Here is a 20,280-nt window from a genome sequence, read left to right on the forward strand (position 1 = left end):
TGAGGGGCAGGCTGGCCTAGTGATTAAGAGCATAGACTTCTGGCCTTCAAATTCCAGTTCTGCTTCAGACACAGTGTACGATCTTAAACAAGTTTCTTACTCTTTGTGCCACAGTTTCCTCCTCAGTCAATGGGGATGATATTAATAGTATCTACCACATGGGGTTATGAAGATTAAATAGATTAATATCTGTAAATTAGTTAGAAAAGTTCCTGGTACTTGGTAAATCATCAATATTATTAGCTATTATTAAAATTATTCCTTGGACACAGACCTACTAGAGAATGGACTTGAGGATATGGGGAGGGGGAAGGGTAAGCTGTGACAAAGCGAGAGAGTGGCATGGACATTTATACAGTACCAAACGTAAAATAGATAGCTAGTGGGAAGCAGCCACATAGCACAGGGAGATCAGCTCGGTGCTTTGTAAAACTCAGGAAGCTAGGGAAAGATTAGTTGATTCCTACTTCCAATTTTTTAATTATTCTCCAATTGAAGAGAAAATAGAGAAATTCCGACAATAAAATGGAGTTACTATGTATCCTTCTTTTCATTGCAGAAGTGTACAAGTACTAGAAAGAAAAGCATAACAAAAATGTCTTTAAACATTTAACAGAATTTAAGGGGTAAAAAAAGAGAAATACTTAGGTGGTGGATCCAAAGAAGTAACTTAAAACCAACACAATAAACAAACAAGGCTCTTTTCCCTAGGGTAGGGTTCAGTGTGCTGATACAGGCTCTAAAGACTGGTTGAGAGTTTACTGTCCATATGGAAAAGGAAGAGTAACTCTGTGAAGCTCCAAAAAGGGATGAGAAGCGGGAACTGGGAGGTGACACAACAGTGAGGCTGGCATAGTTCTCTTTATTGTTGAAAGGATATCAGGACCACTTTGTTGTAGTCTATGAATCTAGAAGAAATTTTCTGGGGTTCTAAGTAAGAAGAGGAAATCTCCTATAATTAACCAAAACCCCAGAGCTGTGTCATATGTGCATGTAGAGTCTGAATTCCTATCATCCATATTGTATTGGAATCACAAGATCAGAAGCTAACATTAAAAAAAAAACTGGTGAAGGATCAGTTTGATCCTTGAAAGAGTCAAATGTAACACCGCTTTATAAAGATACTTCTTCAGCTTTCATGGAGAACAAAAATATTTTGCTAAAGATGAGCTCAAACAAAAAAGAAAATTACAAACCCATTCTCCTTAAGGGAGAGTAATAAGACAAGAAATAAGAGAAGTAGAATCCCATGAACTTGAGAAAATCTGGGAATTATTACGAAATTAGTATAATTAAAATTCATAGAGGTAGGGACTTCGCTGGTGGTCCAGTGGTAAAGAATCCACCTTACAATGCACGGGATGTGGGTGTCATCCCTGGTCGGGGAACTAAGATCCCACATGCTGCAGGGCAACTAAGCCTGCACGCCACAACTAGAGAGAGAAAAAACCCATGCACCACAACTAGAGAGAGAAAACCTGCATGTCACAACTAGAGAGAAGCCCACGCACTGCAGCGAAGAACCCATGCTCTGCAACAAAAGATCCCACATGCCTCAGCGAAGATCCCGCATGATGCAACTAAGACCTGACACAGCCAAATAAATAAATTAATTAAAAAAATTCATAGAGGTAACAGTAGAAACCATAACAAAATAATAGAATTTATAAAAGAAAAAATTGATCTGAAGGAGAAATTTATCTCTGAAATGAAAAATCTAGTCAAGACATTATGAAAGCAATACAGAGAAAATTACAAATTTGTTCAAAAATTTTAAAGTTACTTAAATAATCTGGAAATATAAAGAATAATAATTTTTGTCATGTGAACTGGTTAAGGCCTATATTCCTCTGCATAGGCAATGACATTCAATACACATATGTATGTGTGTATATTACATATACATATGCATGTATATGTGTATACAACATATACGTATGTGTGAAGAGAGCATTAGACATAATTTGTATCATATTAAGGTATTACCTATACTATAAAAAGTTTAACAACAATTGATATTGGATAGCCTCAATATTTATTGAGGATATTTAGCTGATATTGGCTCACTTGTCTTAAAAATTGCACAACAATTTATTTGGATTTTCTTCTACTGATAAGCTATTTCCCTTCTTGATATTACAAACAGTGCTGCAAAGACCATGTTTGTGCACACCATTTTCTTCAGGTCAGAGCTTTGCTGGAGGCTAGAATACTAGAAGTAGAATTGTTGTGTCAAAGAATATGCACAGGTACATTTTTGATAAATACTTACACATTGGCCTAAAAAAAAAAAAACCACTCAGCTAAGTGTAACTAAAGAAATTTCAGGGCCTTCCCTGGTGGCACAGTGGTTAAGAATCTGCCTGCCAATGCAGGGGACACAGGTTCGAGCCCTGGTCTGGGAAGATCCCACATGTCACAGAGCAACTATGCCTGTGTGCCACAACTACTGAGCCTGCACTCTAGAGCCCACGAGCCCAACTACTGAGCCTGCATACCACACCTACTGAAGCCTGCGCACCTACAGCCCGTGCTCCACAACAAGAGAAGCCACCGCAATGAGAAGCCCACTCACTGCAATGAAGAGTAGCCCCCACTCACTGCAACTAGAGAAAGCCCGTGCACAGCAACGAAGACCCAACACAGCCAAAACCTAAATAATTTTAAAAAAAAAAGAACTTTCAATCATCTCTGTCCTTTATAGGTGGATTTGGAATGAGCTTTTGTTTCTGAAAGAAAGTATTCTGGGGCCCAAAGTAACTTAAAAATGTACCAAATCAATTGAACTCAAGGTCTCTCCCAGCTTTGGCAGAGTGGACATAGTTGAAGAACGGGGCCAGAAATCCACCCCCTTCTCTTTGCAGCTCTGTGGAATATCTGTGGCTTAAAAACCACATAGGAAGCTCTCACAAAGGTGTCTTTTAGCATCCGCCAATTATTCTATGAGCCTCCCATTCCTGAGCTTTGCTACCACCTCCTGTGCTCTGCTCAGCTCAGTAAGCTCCATAGGGCCTGCTTTCCCTGTCAGGAGCAGCAATATACTTTCAGTCTTGCACCTGCATCCCCTTTTCTGGACACTGGAGACCCCTGCTTGGCCATTGTGGGTGGCTTCGAACATGTTAAAGCCAGCCAACATCCCTCTAGGGAGTAGCTCATCTGAGGGTAATTCAGGAACCAATAAAGGATGGCAAATCACTTTATGGAAATTAGCTTTTAATTATTCATTGGCAATTTGACTGCAATCCGGCAGGTGTCCTTGATAGGATGAGGATGACTTGATAAGTAGATTTTTTTTTTCTCTGTAAAATATATTCAGTACGTCCCCAAATCTACTTGAAATATTCCAACTTGAAGAGGCCATGGGGAAGAACTAGTCCATTGCCTCCAGAGTGAGTGATCTCAGTAAAGATGTCATTGTTCATTTATTCATTTGTTGAATGATTCTTACCCTCTGCTGATGAATCATTTATGGAAGAGACAAGAAAGATGACTGATTAGAAAAAGAAAAAAAATAAAATCATTTGATGTGAGGTTTTATCTTTACCTTCCCTCCTCCACCCATTTCCTGAAAGGCAGGCAGTGTTGTGTTATGGGAAAATAAATGAAGTTTGAGCAGGTAGACCGGGGTTCGAACTAAAATGCCACCAGTTATTGGCTGTATGATCCTAACAAATCAATTAACCTCTCTGCATCTTTATTTCCTCATAGGCAAATGTGGGTATATTCAAGCCTTGGATGAAGAATTAAATTATGATATGGGTACCTGGGAAATTGTTGGTTTTTATAAATGACAGTGGACACTATCATTATGCAGCAAACTGTTCTTTGAAGTGTCTTGGAACACTAACATCCAGCTAGCTGGGGCCTGAGGGCATATGGTAGTTTACAAACTGTCCACAGGCCCATTTACATACGGTTTCCTCTGAGAGGTTTGCAGTGCTGAATTCAGACACTGCTCAATCATTTTATCAACCTCCCCTGAAGAGCAAAAAGCCTCTAAATGAACGGCCTGCAGATTCAAACTTTGGAGATAGGATAGAACCTTCCCCCCTTTCCCTTTAACCTTATCATTAGAACCATGGCCATGAATAAAATAAAATAAGGTATGTGAGAAACATTTCCTAAGCACTGAATTGCTCTTCGGATATAATTATGATAATGATGGCATCCTAGGATCTTACACTTGGAAAAGATCGGATTATTACTAATTACTGAGTGTCCATACATGAGAAGATTAAAAAAAAAAAAAGATAGGCAATAATAATCCAACCCCTCGCTTGATACATGGGTTTCAGTTTATTCCCTAATTTAACTCTTCAAGGCTCACTAGCAAAAACTCAAGTGACTACTATAATTTCTTCCTCTTTCGTTTTCTTCTTCCTATCCTCTCAATGCTCCCATTTATTTTTCAAAGAATTAAAATTATTTTGTTAAAATCCAAAAAGGGACAGAATAGAAAAAACAATTTAGTGATTTTGGTTTGTGAAACATTTCACACTCATTTTTGCTCATGATCTAACTCCTTCTTATCTCTCTAGCTTAACCTTTTTTCCTTCTAGTTATTATTTTTATTCTCTTTAATTGAAATATAGTTGACATACAATATTGTTAGTTTCAAGTGTACTACATAATGATTTCTCATTTGCATACATTATAAAATGATTACCAGGCTAAGTCTAGTAACCATCTGTCCCCATACAAAGTTATTCTAAAACTACTGACCATATTTCTTATGCTGAATATTATATCCCCCCATGCCTTATTTATTATATAATAATAATTATATAATAAATAATTACCATCTTTAGCATAATCTTCCACCATTTTTTTATTCAGAGCACATTATATGCAAGGATGGAAAAGGTCCCAGGTCTACCAAAAGTCATGTTACAACAGGTATCTCCCAAGCTCTTAAGACCGGACAGTCAACGAACTCTATTTCAGGTTCCTTGAATCTCATTTACAGTTAGTTCAGTACGAAGCACAAAGTCCAAAGGAAGGAGGCATCTAAGGACCAGAAATCTGACAGAGGAGAAAAGGCAACATTCATCCCCAAGGCAGGGAGAACCTGTGAGGAACATGCACCATTTTGTAGAGCAGATGGTCCTACACACCCGCCATGAGGAATGAGGACTGGAGCTGAGAATATGTGCTTTCCTACTGCTCTTGCCATACCTGGAATCTATCCCATATGTCTCTTGGAGAAAATAAAGGGATCTGAAATTTTCAAAGAGGGGGGAGAGAGAGAGAGAATGAATGAGAGAATGCCAAGAGAAAGAGAAAAGTAAAGAAATGATGAAAAAGAGAAAAAACAGGCAAAGAGAAAGAAAAAAAGGAGAAAGAGCCAGACAGAAAAATGACAGAGAAAGTGGGAGAGAGAGTTCAGACTTAGAACCAGAGAGAGGGGAAGATGGGGGGAGAGCGAGAGCGAGAGCGAGAGAATGAAACAGAAAGAAACAGCAAGAATCATTTAAATCCTTCGGCCAGATGGTAAGTGCTACGGTGAAGCGTCAAGGAAAATAACACTGTGTCAAAGTCAACATAAGATTAAATTAGAAAATTTGGGAGGAAATCAGGGTAAAATTAAATCTAATGAAATAGAAAAAGGAGAAGAGAGGGGAGGCATCAGACAGCTGGGGACTAGGGCAGAAGGCAATGAGGGATTGAGTTAAAAAAAAAAAAAAAAAAGTCAGCTAAGGAACAGATGTGAACTTAAGAACCAGATAAGAGAAGCACCTGAGATCCCTGGAAATGTGGAAATGTTTGGGTCTGAGACCTGGGAAGCAGCATGAAGAGGAAGTCAAGTCAAATGAAAGCCCTGGAGGGTCCTGGGGCTTAAATGTGTGTTTAGTTAAAAATAGCACAAAGTTAGGAGGAAGACTGGGCTCTGAGGTTGGTCCTCATCGATGGGAGTGTGACCTTGGCTTCTTTGTGAATGAGGAGGATGGTTTAGGTCAGCTCTGAGGCCCCTCCTCATTTGGAGATGATTCTGAAATCTCAAAGTTGAGGCCAATGATCCAAAACTGGTGGAAACTTGGGCTGAGTTTGTGGATGGCATCATGACAAGCTGAGCTATGACAAGAGCCCTGAGGCATAGAAAGCTCTCATCACAAAGGGCCTCAACTACAAGTTGACACTGAGGTAGTGGAAAGAATGCTGGACTCTGCTTTGGTCTCTGCCAGAAACTTGTTGTGTGACCTTGGGAAGTCCCTGGACTTGTGTTGGCCTCTCTTTTCTAACACATGCAATGTGCACAAGGTTTGTATGGGAAGGTGGGGAGATAGGATGCAGGATGCAGATGGATTAGACCAAATCCTAAGTAGTCAATTCAAACACCTTCAGTAGACAGGTCAGTGGGGACAGTGGAGAACCAAAAATGTTGTACTTTGCCTGAAGGGGGATAGTTGGTACTTGGCTTCCACTAATTGTATGTGTGCACATGAAAGTCAAGTGTTAACTACATCTTCCAATGTTTCCAAGAGAACTCTGAATTCCCGATTTGTTTGCAAAATGCAACCGACAAACAAAACATGGGTGAGGACTTCAGCAAAAAAAACCAAAATATGAATGGAGCCACTAGGTTGCAGCATGCAATGCCTGGGACAAATGCTCTTTTATTTTTTTATTTAGTTATTTTTAAAGATTTCTTTTGTTGTGGACCATTTTTAAAGTCTTTATTGAAGTTGTTACAATATTGTTTCTGTTTTATGTTTTGGTTTTTTTGGCCCCAAAGCATGTGGGATCTAGCTCCCTAACCAGGGATTGAACCTGCACTGCCTGCACTGGAAGGTGAAATCTTAACCACTGGACCACCAGAGAAGTCCTCAAATACTCTTTTAAAAGGGCCATCCCATGCTCTTCAATTCTGGGATTCTGTAACATAAGGAATGGAGCATTCTTAGATATGAAAATGAAAATTAAGGGTAGAGGGATAGAGGGAGTAGATTAGGAAAAATGTATAAAACCATTTTCTCTTCTATTCTTTGATTTTGTTCCTGTGTTTGATTGGTTTAATCTTCCCAATTTCAGTTCAAAGCTACCAGAAGCAGTGCCTCTTCAATGCTACTCACATCTTCCTCCTATTTTCTCTTCTATCCTTGTCTTCCCCCTTTCCCCCTTACAGCCTCTCCCTGCCCCGTTTTAAAATCATTCCTGTTTCTCAGTCCTGGTCTTTATCTCTTTCCTGCCTCTATCCCTCTGCTTTTTGTCCTTGTTCCCCATGACTCAGAGCCTTGGGGTAACACCAGCCCTGGTGTCTGAAGGCAAGCAAAATTCTACTACCTGGGAAGTTAAAAGTATTTCTGTGGTGGGATATTTAATCATTTGAATTCTTGATAGGAATAGTTCTTTTTATGTTTTCCAGCAATAAATCCAGACTGTATCTAATCTCTGATCTCAGAGAGAAGAGAATTAACCAGCTGAGAGTGTGACTAGAAATGAAACCCACAGAGAAGGGAGTGGAAAAAGAGACCACTTTATCTGTGTGTTCACATAGCATAGTAACAGAATCAGTAAGCAAAGGAAAAAAGAGCTATTCTTGGGTCCTCTGTCCTCACCAGTCTATAGTACATCTTAAAATGCTTGAGTTTTCTCTTCTAAAATCATCTTATTTTGCCCCTCTATTATCCTTACTCTACCTCCAAGAAAGCACTTGATTATTACCCTCTACTTACACAGAGCTCCTTAATCATTCTTTTTCCTGTTTTCTCTCTCCTTCTAGTTTCTGCTTCTCTCTCAAGATATTTTTGCTGTTCTTTATTTTCTCACCAGATCATAAACAGTATCTGTCTCACTCACCACTGCATCCTCTCTGTTTATCGCATGGCTGGCATGAAGTGGGGACTTATTAGTCTACCCTAACTATCTCACCAGCTCACACCACACACACACACACACACACACACACACGGTAGGCACACTGATGTTCTCACCTCATTCTCTCTGAATTGAATAAGACCATATCTAGGGTACCTGGCTCACCTCTCCTAAGCTCTTCGAGGGTAGAAGCCAGACCTGCATGTAGTCTCTATTGCACCAGACTAGTCTTTAACTCAGAGCAGAGACTGAATTTTATATTAAGTTTCTTGGAAGTAAAATGACTTGAATTCTAACCCACACTGCGCCTCTCATATTTGAACTCTCTGAGACTCAGTTATTCTATTTCTAATATGAAGACTACATATATCTCTCGTCTATTTGCATCTTTTAAAAATATAATTCTATTTTGATTTTATAATTCTACGTGAATATTTTTCTCGTCTGAATTCCAGATAATTCCTCCCAATAAACAAAAGCAACAAAAACAGGTGGCTCTGCTCCATTCTTCAAGAGTATTTCCCACATAGGACCAGGAGAAGAGAAAACAAGGTTAAATACAATACAATGGAAAACTGATAAAGCATCAGCAATTCTTTATGTGTATATCCTACTGTGAAGAAATACTGTCCCAAACAGCAGAGCAGTTGGAATGATGGAGGAATGTGGGAGCGGAGAGCAGATCAGAGACCATGTCTGTGGCCTCTCTGAGCAAGTCATGTTCCTTTTGGGAGGGGCTCAGTCTTTCTCATATGTAAAGTGAAGTCTTAGAATAAATAATCTTCCCAATTTTCTCTGAGCTCTGATATTCTAGGATTGGATAAAAAGCAGCTTGAGACCAGATAGTAAGAGTCCAAATTGGAGAGAATTAAAAGTAAATTATTTTGATATATGCATCACAAAGTAAACCACACTGCAAAGGAGGCTTCGAGCTGGGGTTTCAGCCTCCACCATCTAACACAGGAGTGCACACCCTGCCTCTACCCTGATCTGTAACTCTGTAAACTCTTTTCTTTCCTTTATATATACATATATTTCTCTCTGCCTTCCTTGTTCTCCTCTCCTCCTATCTTACAGAAATTCTGACATCTTGTTTACTTCTAATACTTGATATAAAGAATTATTTCAAATGCACATTCGCTTATGCTGCCAACACACTTAAAAGAACATGTTCAATACATCAAAGTCACCAACAAATTTAAGAAAAAAATACACACACAAAGTAGACAAAGGTATCTTTCCAGAAAAATGTTTTCCTGCGTTGATTTTAAAAACTGCACACATAAGTATGCACTGATGCATTTCAAAACCTCTATCTCTCTACTGCTTCTCTTTCTCCCGTTAGCATGATCTCTATCTTCATCTTTCTCCCTTCCTTTCTTCCTTCCTTCCTTCTTCCCTCCCTCCCTTTCTTGCTGTTTTTGCATTTCTCTTTTCTCTGGCCTCTACGTGTTCTTTTTCTCTTCTATATTCTTTTCTCCACCTGAACTCCCCCTGTCTTTTTGTCTCCTCATAGATACATAAAAAGATAAATGAATATAGATATAGATATATGGTAATGAGGTCAGTTTTATAGTTGTAATTTATCTGTGCCTCAATGAGACTGAATAATCTACAGTAAAGTTAAAACAATTAAAACTTGGTCCCTCCTGTTACTTGGTGGCATGACTATATGCATCTCTCTATGACCCAGTGATTTCACACCCGGGTACATCCCCCGCATAAATGTGCCCACCAAAAGACACGCAATTGAAAGTTCATAGTGACACCATTGTGATGAACAAAGATCAGAACCGATCCAAACGCTCCTAGAAAGTAAGGTGAAAAATAAATTGCTTATTGTCACACAGTGGATTATAACCAGCAGTTAGGATGAATGAAAAACCCTAAACGACAATATACACTACTTTGATTTACACACTGCAGCACAGTGCAGATTTCACTCTGGTTTTCAGAGGAACCACCCTGCTTCCCCTCCCCATCAGCACTCAGCAGATCCTGGGGGCTCCAGCCTAGTGTTTGGGGCACCTCCAGATTCTAATCCCACAGAACTGCCAAAATTTCCACTGGTTTTTCTTTCCTTCACAAAACTCTCTGCCTATTGCAAGCTTTATGCCCTGCCTGTGCCTAGAGTCAAGAAATGTGCCGGGGGAAGAAAGCACCGATTTTACTAGCCTAGGAAAAGCTCTTTGCACTCTAGAATTTAATCCTTCTACACTCTTTAGCTTCCCTAGATTTCTGATCATTTTTTAAAAATATGTTACTTTTGTAATTTGTGTGTGTGTGTGTTTTTCCCCTAGTAGTTCTAACAGAAGGCATAGTTTGCTGCTACTTTCCGCTTCCAAACCAGGAGTTTTTCAGGTTTGAGTTTCAGTTCTTCCACTTACTAGATCTGTACATTTAGGCAAAATCTATGATTCAGTTCCTCATCTTGAAAACTGAGATATAATAAGACCTTCTCTGTAGGGGTAGTGGAAAGAGTCAATGTGATAATCCATGCAACATGCTCTAAATGATGCCTGGCATACGGTAAGAATTTTATTTTAATGGCATCTGTAGACTTAAGTAGATTCTGTAGATACTAAAATTTATAGAATGGGGGTGTTGCTTAAAAATACAAAATTTTGTACAAAATTACAAACACAAAATAAAGAAATAAAAATTATGTTTAGTTAGAAAAGAACTCATAATAAACTCAAATTTTAAGTCTCCTAATCCAGAAAACAGTGTAATTTTAAAAAATAATTAATTTTCTGACATATTTCTGTAATAATTTTTTCCTTAGATTTTTTTTCTTTTGGCTTTATTTGATCATGTCTTTCTATAACAATGCTTTTGTAATATTCTCTAAAGAGAAAAGAAAAGGTAATTTGATCTTTTCCCTAATAATGTTGCTTAAAATTTGTTTTTCATTAAAGTTAATTTAGAGAAATTTCTTTGGGCTTCACTAATTATTCTAATGTCATGTAAATTTTTAAGAATGTGGTCAAATTTATGAAAATATTTAGAGAGTTTGTTTCATATATGAGTTGTAACATTTAAGATTTTCTTACAAGCTTTTTGAGCTTACAGAGTTAGGAACATTACTGAAAGCCATTCCTACAACTGGCATAACTTGAGATAACATATATGCAAAAAAGTGACTCTGAATCATGTAAATATATTTCGCTTACACCCAAACTCCATATCACATCTCAACTTTCCATTACCCAGACTCCAAAAATGTTTAAAGCTACACAGTCACCAACCAACAAGAGAGAAAACATTACATAATGGAAGTTCCAGTAGCAAGAGCTGTTTTAATCAGTTATGGCTAACATATTTTACTGTAATATATGACCATGTGAAAACTCCCAAGACCTTAGATGGACCTATGAAAGGGAGCAGCACTGAAGCTTAAGCTTCATTAACTTTTTGGTAGACCCGCCTAGGTGAGCAGCTGTTATTCATGACTTTCCCATCCCTGAACAAAGCAAGCAGTTCTGCCCACTTCACCCTGCCTCTTCAGGCCCTGCCAGCTTCTGACAGTTTGCCCAGCTGTTAGTACTGCTGCAGCATTTTCCAAAGTGTGTTTCCTGAAAAACTGGTCTCTAGATCTGTGCTCTCCAATGTAGTAGCCACTAGACACATCTGGCTACTGGAATTTAAATTAGAAATGAATTAACGAATACAATTTAAATTCAGTTTCTCAGGCACACTGAAAAGGGCTCAACTGCCATCTGTGGCTAGTGGTCACCATATAGGTTAGAGCAGATGCAGACATGCCTATTATGACACAGAGAGTTCTACAGGACACTGCCACTCGAGAAACATCCAGCAGATATGAGATTCAAGGTCAAGGAGATTTGGGAGACACTGCACAAGACATCTTCCTTTGATATCAGTAATATTAAAGCATGAAAAATCCTGCTATGAAAAACCACACCTAACCCAGTTTTTCCCAAAGCTACTGGATGGTGGAATCCCTCCACATCCCCCTTGTTTGGGGTGTTGATTTTTGTCTGTTTGTTTGCATCTTAGTCATATTAGTTAGCTTCTCGTCTCACAACTCCTACCAAAACAAATTAGTAAAAGCAACTGCAAAGACAATTTATGAAATCACTACTTGGTACCAAACTCTTTGGATTCATTATATCACATAGTCCTCATAATTTTATGCAGATGAGTTCATTTTATTTCACACATGAGTTAAGTGTTTTCTGGGTTAAGAAACTTACTTAAGATCACACAACATATAAATGATAGAACTGGAACCTGCCTCCTGGGTCATTGATCACCCCTCTACTCTGTCTTCTTTTGTGTTTGACTACGTTTCTGAATTGATAGGGTGGATCTAGTGGGTGGGCATGGCTACCTCACAGAGTCCCAGAATAGGTCCTGATGGGCTTGTTTTGGGTAGTGGTGGTAGGATAAAGGAGGAAAAGAGGTTGTCTGGGAGCAGATTTAACAATACTAACACCTTAGCTTTCTGTAATGTTTTATAAAGTATGGTTTATCCAAGATGTTTTAGCACTGGATCCTTCATGCCAACTCTCTGATTTGGGGATTACTGCTATCTTCCTTTTCCTGCAGGGAAAGGAGGCCCAGGGGACTAAAATTATTTGCTCAAGAACAAAATTTTAGTAGAGAACTGAAGCTTAAATCTACTAGGTGGTTTTTAGCATTTTTGCTAAAAAATGGGAGGGGGTTAGATTGGGAACATTTTGTTCAAATACAATGTTATGTGGGTACATAAGAAGTTCAAGGAGCTGCCCCAATCAGCTCAGCCTTCCCCTCCCTCTTGCTCCCAGTTGCCTTGGAACCCTTCAAGGCCTCAGTGACCCACTAGGATTTTCTGGAGCAGAGTCTGGAAACAATTATAATAGATTATGTAGCCTCTTTGCTCCATTATCACAGGTTGAAACAGGTTGAAACATATGAAAGAGAAACCCAAGAATAGCAATTCAATTATGTGTTCTAAAAAGAAATTTAAAAATTCTTGATGAGTCATCTGAAAACTTGGAATTATTTTCGTCAAACCAGTAATTGTTTGGTGACGTGCTCAGAGACAGAATAAGGGTTGGAACGAAGAACTGGATCCACCCATGGGCTCATTAAAGTCATGACTATGACCTCTATGTCTTGATGCCTAGTTATCAGAACTTATAAGAACTCCTAGGCCCAAAGGAGATTTGTAAAAGATATATGTTTGGATGGCAATCTTTCTCAGGTTTAGATCATATGGCAAACAGTGAAATTAAAAGGGTACAAGATTAAAAGTTTGAAGAGCAGATGTATGCTCTGCAACTAAAAGATGCTGGCTAATGTAATTAGTGCAACTTGCTCAGCCTTTCTGATATTAAATACATAATCTGTCTCTCTGTCTCTATCTCTCTCTCCACACACACATATACACACTCTTGTCCTTCAGGCTTGAGAGTAAAAGGGGATGGCATGCCTTATAAACTATAAAGAATTGCGTAAGTGTGATGTATCTTTGCTATCTGTATTCTCCTTTCCCTCTTCTCTTTCTCTCTTTGGTTCTAGAACTCAAGTCAACACTGTCAGGAAGGTGGACTGCCTAAAGGCAAAAAGCCCTGTTTACGTGGGGCTTTAGCATGACCTGTATTTTACACAATTTGCCTTGGGCAATAAGTTTGGGGATGACCAATGCAGTATGTCTCTGAAAGCCCATAAGGAGATTTCTTTAAGAGACAGAGATTGCTGCTTCTGCATCAACTGCTTACACTTAAGCAGCTTTGTTGTTTGCAAGGTTATCCAGGGAAATACAAAATTGCCAAAAAGAACGTGACACTGACAGATTGAGAGTGAGCCGTTTGTGTGCGTGTGAGTTATGTGATCATGTGTGCACGTGTGCTTAGACAAGAGGGGGCATTGCAGTTCCTTTGCTCTAAAGGGCAGTTCTCCTTAGAAGTGGCCGATCAGTCACTGTCACTGCGCGAGGAGGCGGGGGAGGTGAAGAGCCGAGTTTGCCCAGAACACCCATTGCACGGGACAATCCCCACAGCCATCGCACACCTAGCGTAAATACGGACAGCCCCATCCATCACAGGGCTCCCTTCCCCAGCTCACGTCCAAAGTACAGAAATGATTTAGGGCCTGCAGCTGGAACGGCACTACGTTTCTCGAAAACAGTGGCGTTTAAAAATGAGGAGGTGAAAATGAAGAGGAGGCAGGGTTACAGGGAGGGAAGAACTAATTTCAGGTTTCTTAGAAGAGGGGAGAAGGGTAACAAGAATGAGGTGCCCCAGTAGACCACCCTCTTGCTTTAACTTCACTTTTTTCCCAAAACTCATTGGCCTTGGTGAAACTCAAGCTAAAACTTGTCAACTAGTGTTGCATCTCCTCAACTGCCTGCCCCTGGCCCTGACCACACGTGCACTGTGGGATTCAGGGTCCGCTCTTTAAGGAGTATTATCCAGATCTCCTGGAAACCTGTGTGTGGACAAACATACAAACCCAGCAGGACAAGAAAACAGATAGCTTGATTTTTTATTAGACATATGTATTTATCATTCATTCATTCAACAAATAGCTTGCAGCATCTACTACATGCCAGGTTCTCTAGAGAGTACTGCAGGTACAAAAAAAAATAAACATAGAACTCAATCTTGAGACATTTATGCTTTGGTAATGGCAGCAGATTCTCAAATGAGAATATGAATTTTTTGATATCTGGCCTATAACAGATACTCAGTGAATGCTGAAAACCAAAATAGAGAATGCTATCAAGGTTTGTGGGGAAAATTCTTTTTCTTTGTAGACTGGACAAATCTTTCTAGAAGAGTTCTCTGAGTGGAGATGGAGCAAAGTATGTTTCAGATTCCCCAGAGCGAAATGTATCAATACAGTGTAGAAACTGTAAGAGATTTTTGAAATATTTCCAAGCAGGTTGTAACATGATCACCGTTGTTTGTGAGAAAGTAACTAGAGTGTAGGTGTGAAGGATGGATTTGAGAGAGGAATGAGATAGAGACACACGGTAGCAGCCTGTTTAGACAGTCTGGACAACAGGTGAGAGCCTTTACCAGGGGTGGGGCTGCAGGAAATGAGGAGGTGAAGCATTCTAGTACTGTGTCAAAGGGAAGATTTTTAGGACATGGTGATCATTTGGATATGAAAGCTACTTCACTGAGTTCCAAATCCATGTTTTATTCCTGTTTTGGGTTCCTGGGACTGAACTTGTGAATTACACATTTTTTCTCATACCCAGCTTCCTGGAAGTTCTGCAACTAAGGATTACAGAGAAGGCAGGAGACAAGTAGAAGGGACTTGATTCTTCTTATTTTGCTTCCTGTTCTTGCCAGCAATGACCTAGAAATGACACTTTACCTGGCAGCACAACTGGTTCCAAACTACAGCTTCTTTTAGCAGTCACATTGCATCTTCTCAGAGATACCAGTCAGAGCTTCCCAATGTCCCGCCCCCCTTCTCAGTAGGAGTCCCAGCTCTGTGGAGCATCTTCTTACTGAGGGTCTAGATTATAGTCATCCCAACCTCTTCTCTTTGTTCTGCTAATCCTAGGGATAATAGCTAGCCCTTAATTCTGTCTTCTCTGTTTCTGTCTCTCTCACCAGCTCCCCAACACATATAATCAATTCCCTATGTTAAATCTCTCGTAAAAATACCTGATATGGGGGATTCCCTGGTGGTCCATTGGTTAGGACTCAGCGCTTCCCCTGCCAGGGCCCGGGTTCAATCCCTGGTGGGGGAACTAAGATCCCGCAAGCTGTGCGTGGCAAGGCCAAAACAAACAAAAAAAAAACCTGGTGTGGTACATGCTTTTCTACCTAAATGTTCACTAATGCAGGAGTCAATGATGATTCCAAGGAATCTGGTTCAGGGATTTTATGAAATGTGAAGACTGTTACAAAGATGACCCAGGAGAGCAGTCTGTTCAAGGCAAAGCAATGAATTTGATTTCAGCAAAGCCCTTGTGATGGGCAAATAGAAATATGTGTCTGAAATGGAAGAAAGGTATCATAGTTGGAGAGGATGATATAGAAGTGATAAATGCATAAATAAAAACCAACAACTAAAACCTTAGAATAAAGGAGGATGCTCTGAAGACACATGTTATTTTGACAGTATCACAGAAATGTGAGATAAATATTGAAACTGCTTCAATTAACGTAGTGTGTTGACTTCTTAGACCTGTGATTTAGACAGATGCAGCAATATTACAACGTGGAAATGTGAAGTTTGCCCTCATACACTAGAGGGTGTGCCTTAAAGGCTTCTAACTTTACATAAAGTTAATTAATCCCCCATATAATTGATTTATTGCCATGTTATTTAGTTCTCCCTGCATCCTAGTGAGGAAAGTTTTTTGGCTGTCACATTTTCTATTTTATACTTGAAAAACTCAAAGAGTCCTATCAAATGCAACAGGCAGAATTCCAAATCAGATTACCTCTATTTGAATCCAAATAATATACGTGTTCCTGATACAGCAAAGTAATCAATATTCCAGAGTGAATTCTTTGTATTAAGAAAGACTGGATCACATATGTAGATATGTAAGATGGGGATAGAGTATAGAGGGACTTAAAATCTAATCCAGAGGTATTGGATTTATAAAGCCCTATTGACTACTTATCAGGAGCAGCATTCTGGAAAGATTAATCTGGCCATGAGGATTTATTTGTGTGAAGGAGTGAGAGTTTGAGAATGGCTGTACATAATGACTAGGGAAACTATGGCAGTAACCTCAGCATCCAATAAGATGCTTCTCTCAATTAGGATTATAAGAACAGAGATTGAAATCAAGAAACAGATATGTATGAAATTCCAAAAAAAAAAAAAAGAAGTGAAAGAAGTGTTGGGATGAGTAGGTAAATAAGTGCATGAAGCATTTAAAGTAGAGAGATAGGTCAAATATAACTTTAAGGTTTTAATGATGGCGAACCAGAAAGATAAAAAATAAAATCTGCCTTTTACTGAGTTTCAGCTGGTTTGTTGAGAAGCTGGTTTGTCAGAGAAAGAAACTGAGTTCAGTTTTGTGGGTGTTAATTTTGACTTGATAAGGTGAGGAATCACAGTGACAAAGTCAGTCAGGAATTGGAGATGTATGAATCCATCTGTTTTTCTGTTTTTTGCTTTGTTCCAAACCCTTGGTGGAGATGCACTGCTCAGGAAGAGTGCAATTCCCTTAGTTTTCCCCATTTAGGATTAAGATTGAGAGAAGGAGGTAGGAGGGAGGAAAAAAGAGAGAAGGAGGAAGAGAAAGGAGAGAGACAGAGACAGAGACAGATCACAATTTCAGAATTTTAAGAAAGAGTTGTTTGATAGCTTTCACTTTTACCCCTAAATAAATCCTGTTAGAGAATCCAGTGTACACGACACCAAAGCAAAGCTGTTCTGATTAAAGTAGGAGAGGAGGCTCTTTGAAGCCCTTTCTGTGCACCACTCTCTCTACACTCTCTGTACACATTCTCTCTACACTGGCTACTGCAAAGTGCCTTCTGAGATCCTGCTAGAGAACCTAGATCTTCCCAGAACACAGCTGGAAAACCACTGAGCAAGTAATCAAAGTCCAGGGAAATGAAGTCATTTCCAGTTATCTGAGTGAATCTGTAACATGTGAGTCATCTCCAGGGAGAGTCAACATTTTATGATTCCAGTGCCATCACTTTCTATCATCCAAGATCAAACATTCATACACTGAGTTCTGAAAAACTGTAATTTGCTGGTGTGTGCTACAGAAAGAGCAGGGTCCCCTTCAACTCACAGAAGACAGTTCTGACCACTTAACGCCAGTTTTGTTCCAAGCACCATCTCCTCCTTACCAGGATTTCCATCAATGCCATGCGTTGCCTAAAATACTAATGATAACTTAAGCCTCACTGGTAAGGACTGCTTCTCTGGGAAGAATTTTAACTGTGTTACATGACTAATGAGGGTGATCTGGAAAGACTGTCTGGGTGACTGTCAGACAGATGTTTCCACATGTAGCAGAGGAGCTGAAGCAGCAGCATGGGATGAAGGGAAGTACACTGAACTAGAAGCTGCAGGATCTGGATTCAATCCCAGCTCTGATGTTACCATATTAAAAACTTAAAAATAATCATCTCTCGCATTGTACATGGAGACCTGCACATATGGAGGTGAACATTAAGATAAATGAGGACCCAACACATTTTGTCACCCAAAAAGCTTTGCACTGATGTCAAGCCTTGTATCATTTTTTATAAATATGAGACAAGAGTCTGGAATCGGGCCTGGAAGCAAACTAAGATGTCATGTGATATAATCTCTTCATCTGAAATGCCCAGACAGGAATGGTCTAAGGAAGTGATCAGCCCAAGGTCAGGTTGTGGTTTGGTAAAAGAGCCATAACTAACTCAGTTCTTGTTTAACTTTCCACTCTTGTGCTTGAACCCTGAATAAAAAGCCAGTGTCTACGTCAATGCTTCTGAGTTGATGCATTTAACTTATATCTTGAACACTTACTATTTGTAACTTTCTGAGATCTGTGTTATGGAAAAGACAATGAAAAACAGAATTAGATATGATTCTTGTGACTAAGGTCTCAGAAACTAATGCAGGCTAACTTTAAAAAGTGGGGATTTTGAAAGAATATTGGGTATCTCCTTAAATCCAGAGTTGAATGACTAAGACTCTGAAGAAGTGGGGAGCAGGGAAGTTCAGAGGACCTAGGGAAAAGGAGTCCAATTTCCTCTTTGATATTATCATCAGTTTGGCTCATCTGTCTCTCCTTTTGAGATTACACTGTTCCAGAGGAGAGAATCTGACTGTTCCAACTGAGTCAGCTCTTTACTTTAGGATAAAATTGCTATGGTCAGAGATGTACAGACAAGTATTGCAGACGAGGCAGTTGGGTCTCACACCTAGGAGTTCCCAGAGATTAAAGAATCATTATGAGCGAGGCAGCCCCTCTAAAATGGGATCCAGTTTAATAAAATACAGCACTGGCCTTTAATGGGTTTATTACCTAACTGAGGTGATAAGCATGTAAAAGGAACTGTTACAAAAAGCCAGGAATTCATATGACACAGTAGAAGCATAAAAAGGGGGAAGAGAAAACTTTCTGAAAAAGGAAATTAGGATTTTTCATTCACTGTTGTCCTCTCAAATTTTCCTAGGAATTTGAACACCTACAATCTAGGTAAAAGTTGTTTTCAACTGTTTTCCAACTTTGCTTTAAAAGAGTACATGGAAAATTATTCTACATGAATAACATTTGAGAATGTTGGCATAATGAAACAATCCCAATTTGCAAAAGCCACATGTACAAAACTATTTTGAATAGAAAACTTCTCTCTCCCTCTAGAGCAGTGCAAGAGAAAAATAAAGACAAAAACTGGGCCATGAGTAAGACTATAAAGGAATAGGAAGAACTTATTCTATTTAGCAGAAAAGGGAGTTGCAGGATAAATACAGTAGGTGATACCCATAGCAGTCTTGAAGCACACTCTGAGAATCACCCTTGGTGAACTGGGAGGAGCCCTGAGTAGCTGATATCTGAGAGGTGGCCTCAGACTCGGGATTAATATAAGATGAATGGTTTAAGAATAAGAGATATGCTGCTCATGTGATCAAAGAGCTAAAATTTTGAAAGAATGGGTATACACATCGAGTTCCCAGTTTGGACATAAAGCATGCCCTTCCATTCTAACACAGAAGTTAGAAATTCTGGAGGGATGAGCATCGTTACGATACTTTACTCACCAACACACCTCCATTTCCTCCCATCTCTAATCCAACCCACACTTTGTGAAGAATCTTCCTCCTTTCCCCAAGCCTTCCACTGTGTTCTCAACGCTAATGAAATAGAGTCCAAATTCCTTCGACAACTTTAAGACTCCAGTAACAGTGTCCTTAAATATCTTTCTGGTCTCATTCCCACTGCCCTGCTTTGTGAATGCTAAATTTCTGCCACATTTTGCTTTTTCACTCCTTTTGCTCATGTCCATCTCATGACTGTAAATACCTTTTTATCATGTTTTTGAACTGATATTGTGATCTAGAAGAAAAATGTATCTGGTCTTTGTCCCCATTTTTGGCACAGAGCTCCTAAAACCCTTGGAATTTCCTAAGTGATGAGAGCAATAAAGGTATTCTTTGTTTTGTTAATGAGGTGACTTTTGGAAAGACTGTTAAATGGGAACTAGTTGGCAGGGGACCTGACCTTGCAGTGAGGGGGTTGACCCTGAGGGGGTCAGGCCCACCTCACTGACCTCCAGGGAGAAGAGGGTCTAGAGGTTGAATCAATCACCAATGGCCAATGATTTCATCAATCATGCCTACATAATGAAGTCTCCATAAAACCCCAAAGGACAGAGTTCAGAGAGCTTGCACGGGTGAACGCATTAAGATTAGGGAGAATAACGTGTGTCAAGAAGGCATGGGGGAAAAAAAAAAAAAGAAGGCATGGAAGCTCTGCGTCCCTTCACCATGACTTGCCCTGTGCATCTCTTTTGTCTGGTTGTTCTGAGTTATATT

The sequence above is a fragment of the Neophocaena asiaeorientalis genome, unplaced genomic scaffold (genome assembly GCF_003031525.2).
Source record: "Neophocaena asiaeorientalis asiaeorientalis breed wild unplaced genomic scaffold, Neophocaena_asiaeorientalis_V1.1 scaffold78, whole genome shotgun sequence".
NCBI classification, from domain to species: Eukaryota; Metazoa; Chordata; class Mammalia; order Artiodactyla; family Phocoenidae; genus Neophocaena; species Neophocaena asiaeorientalis.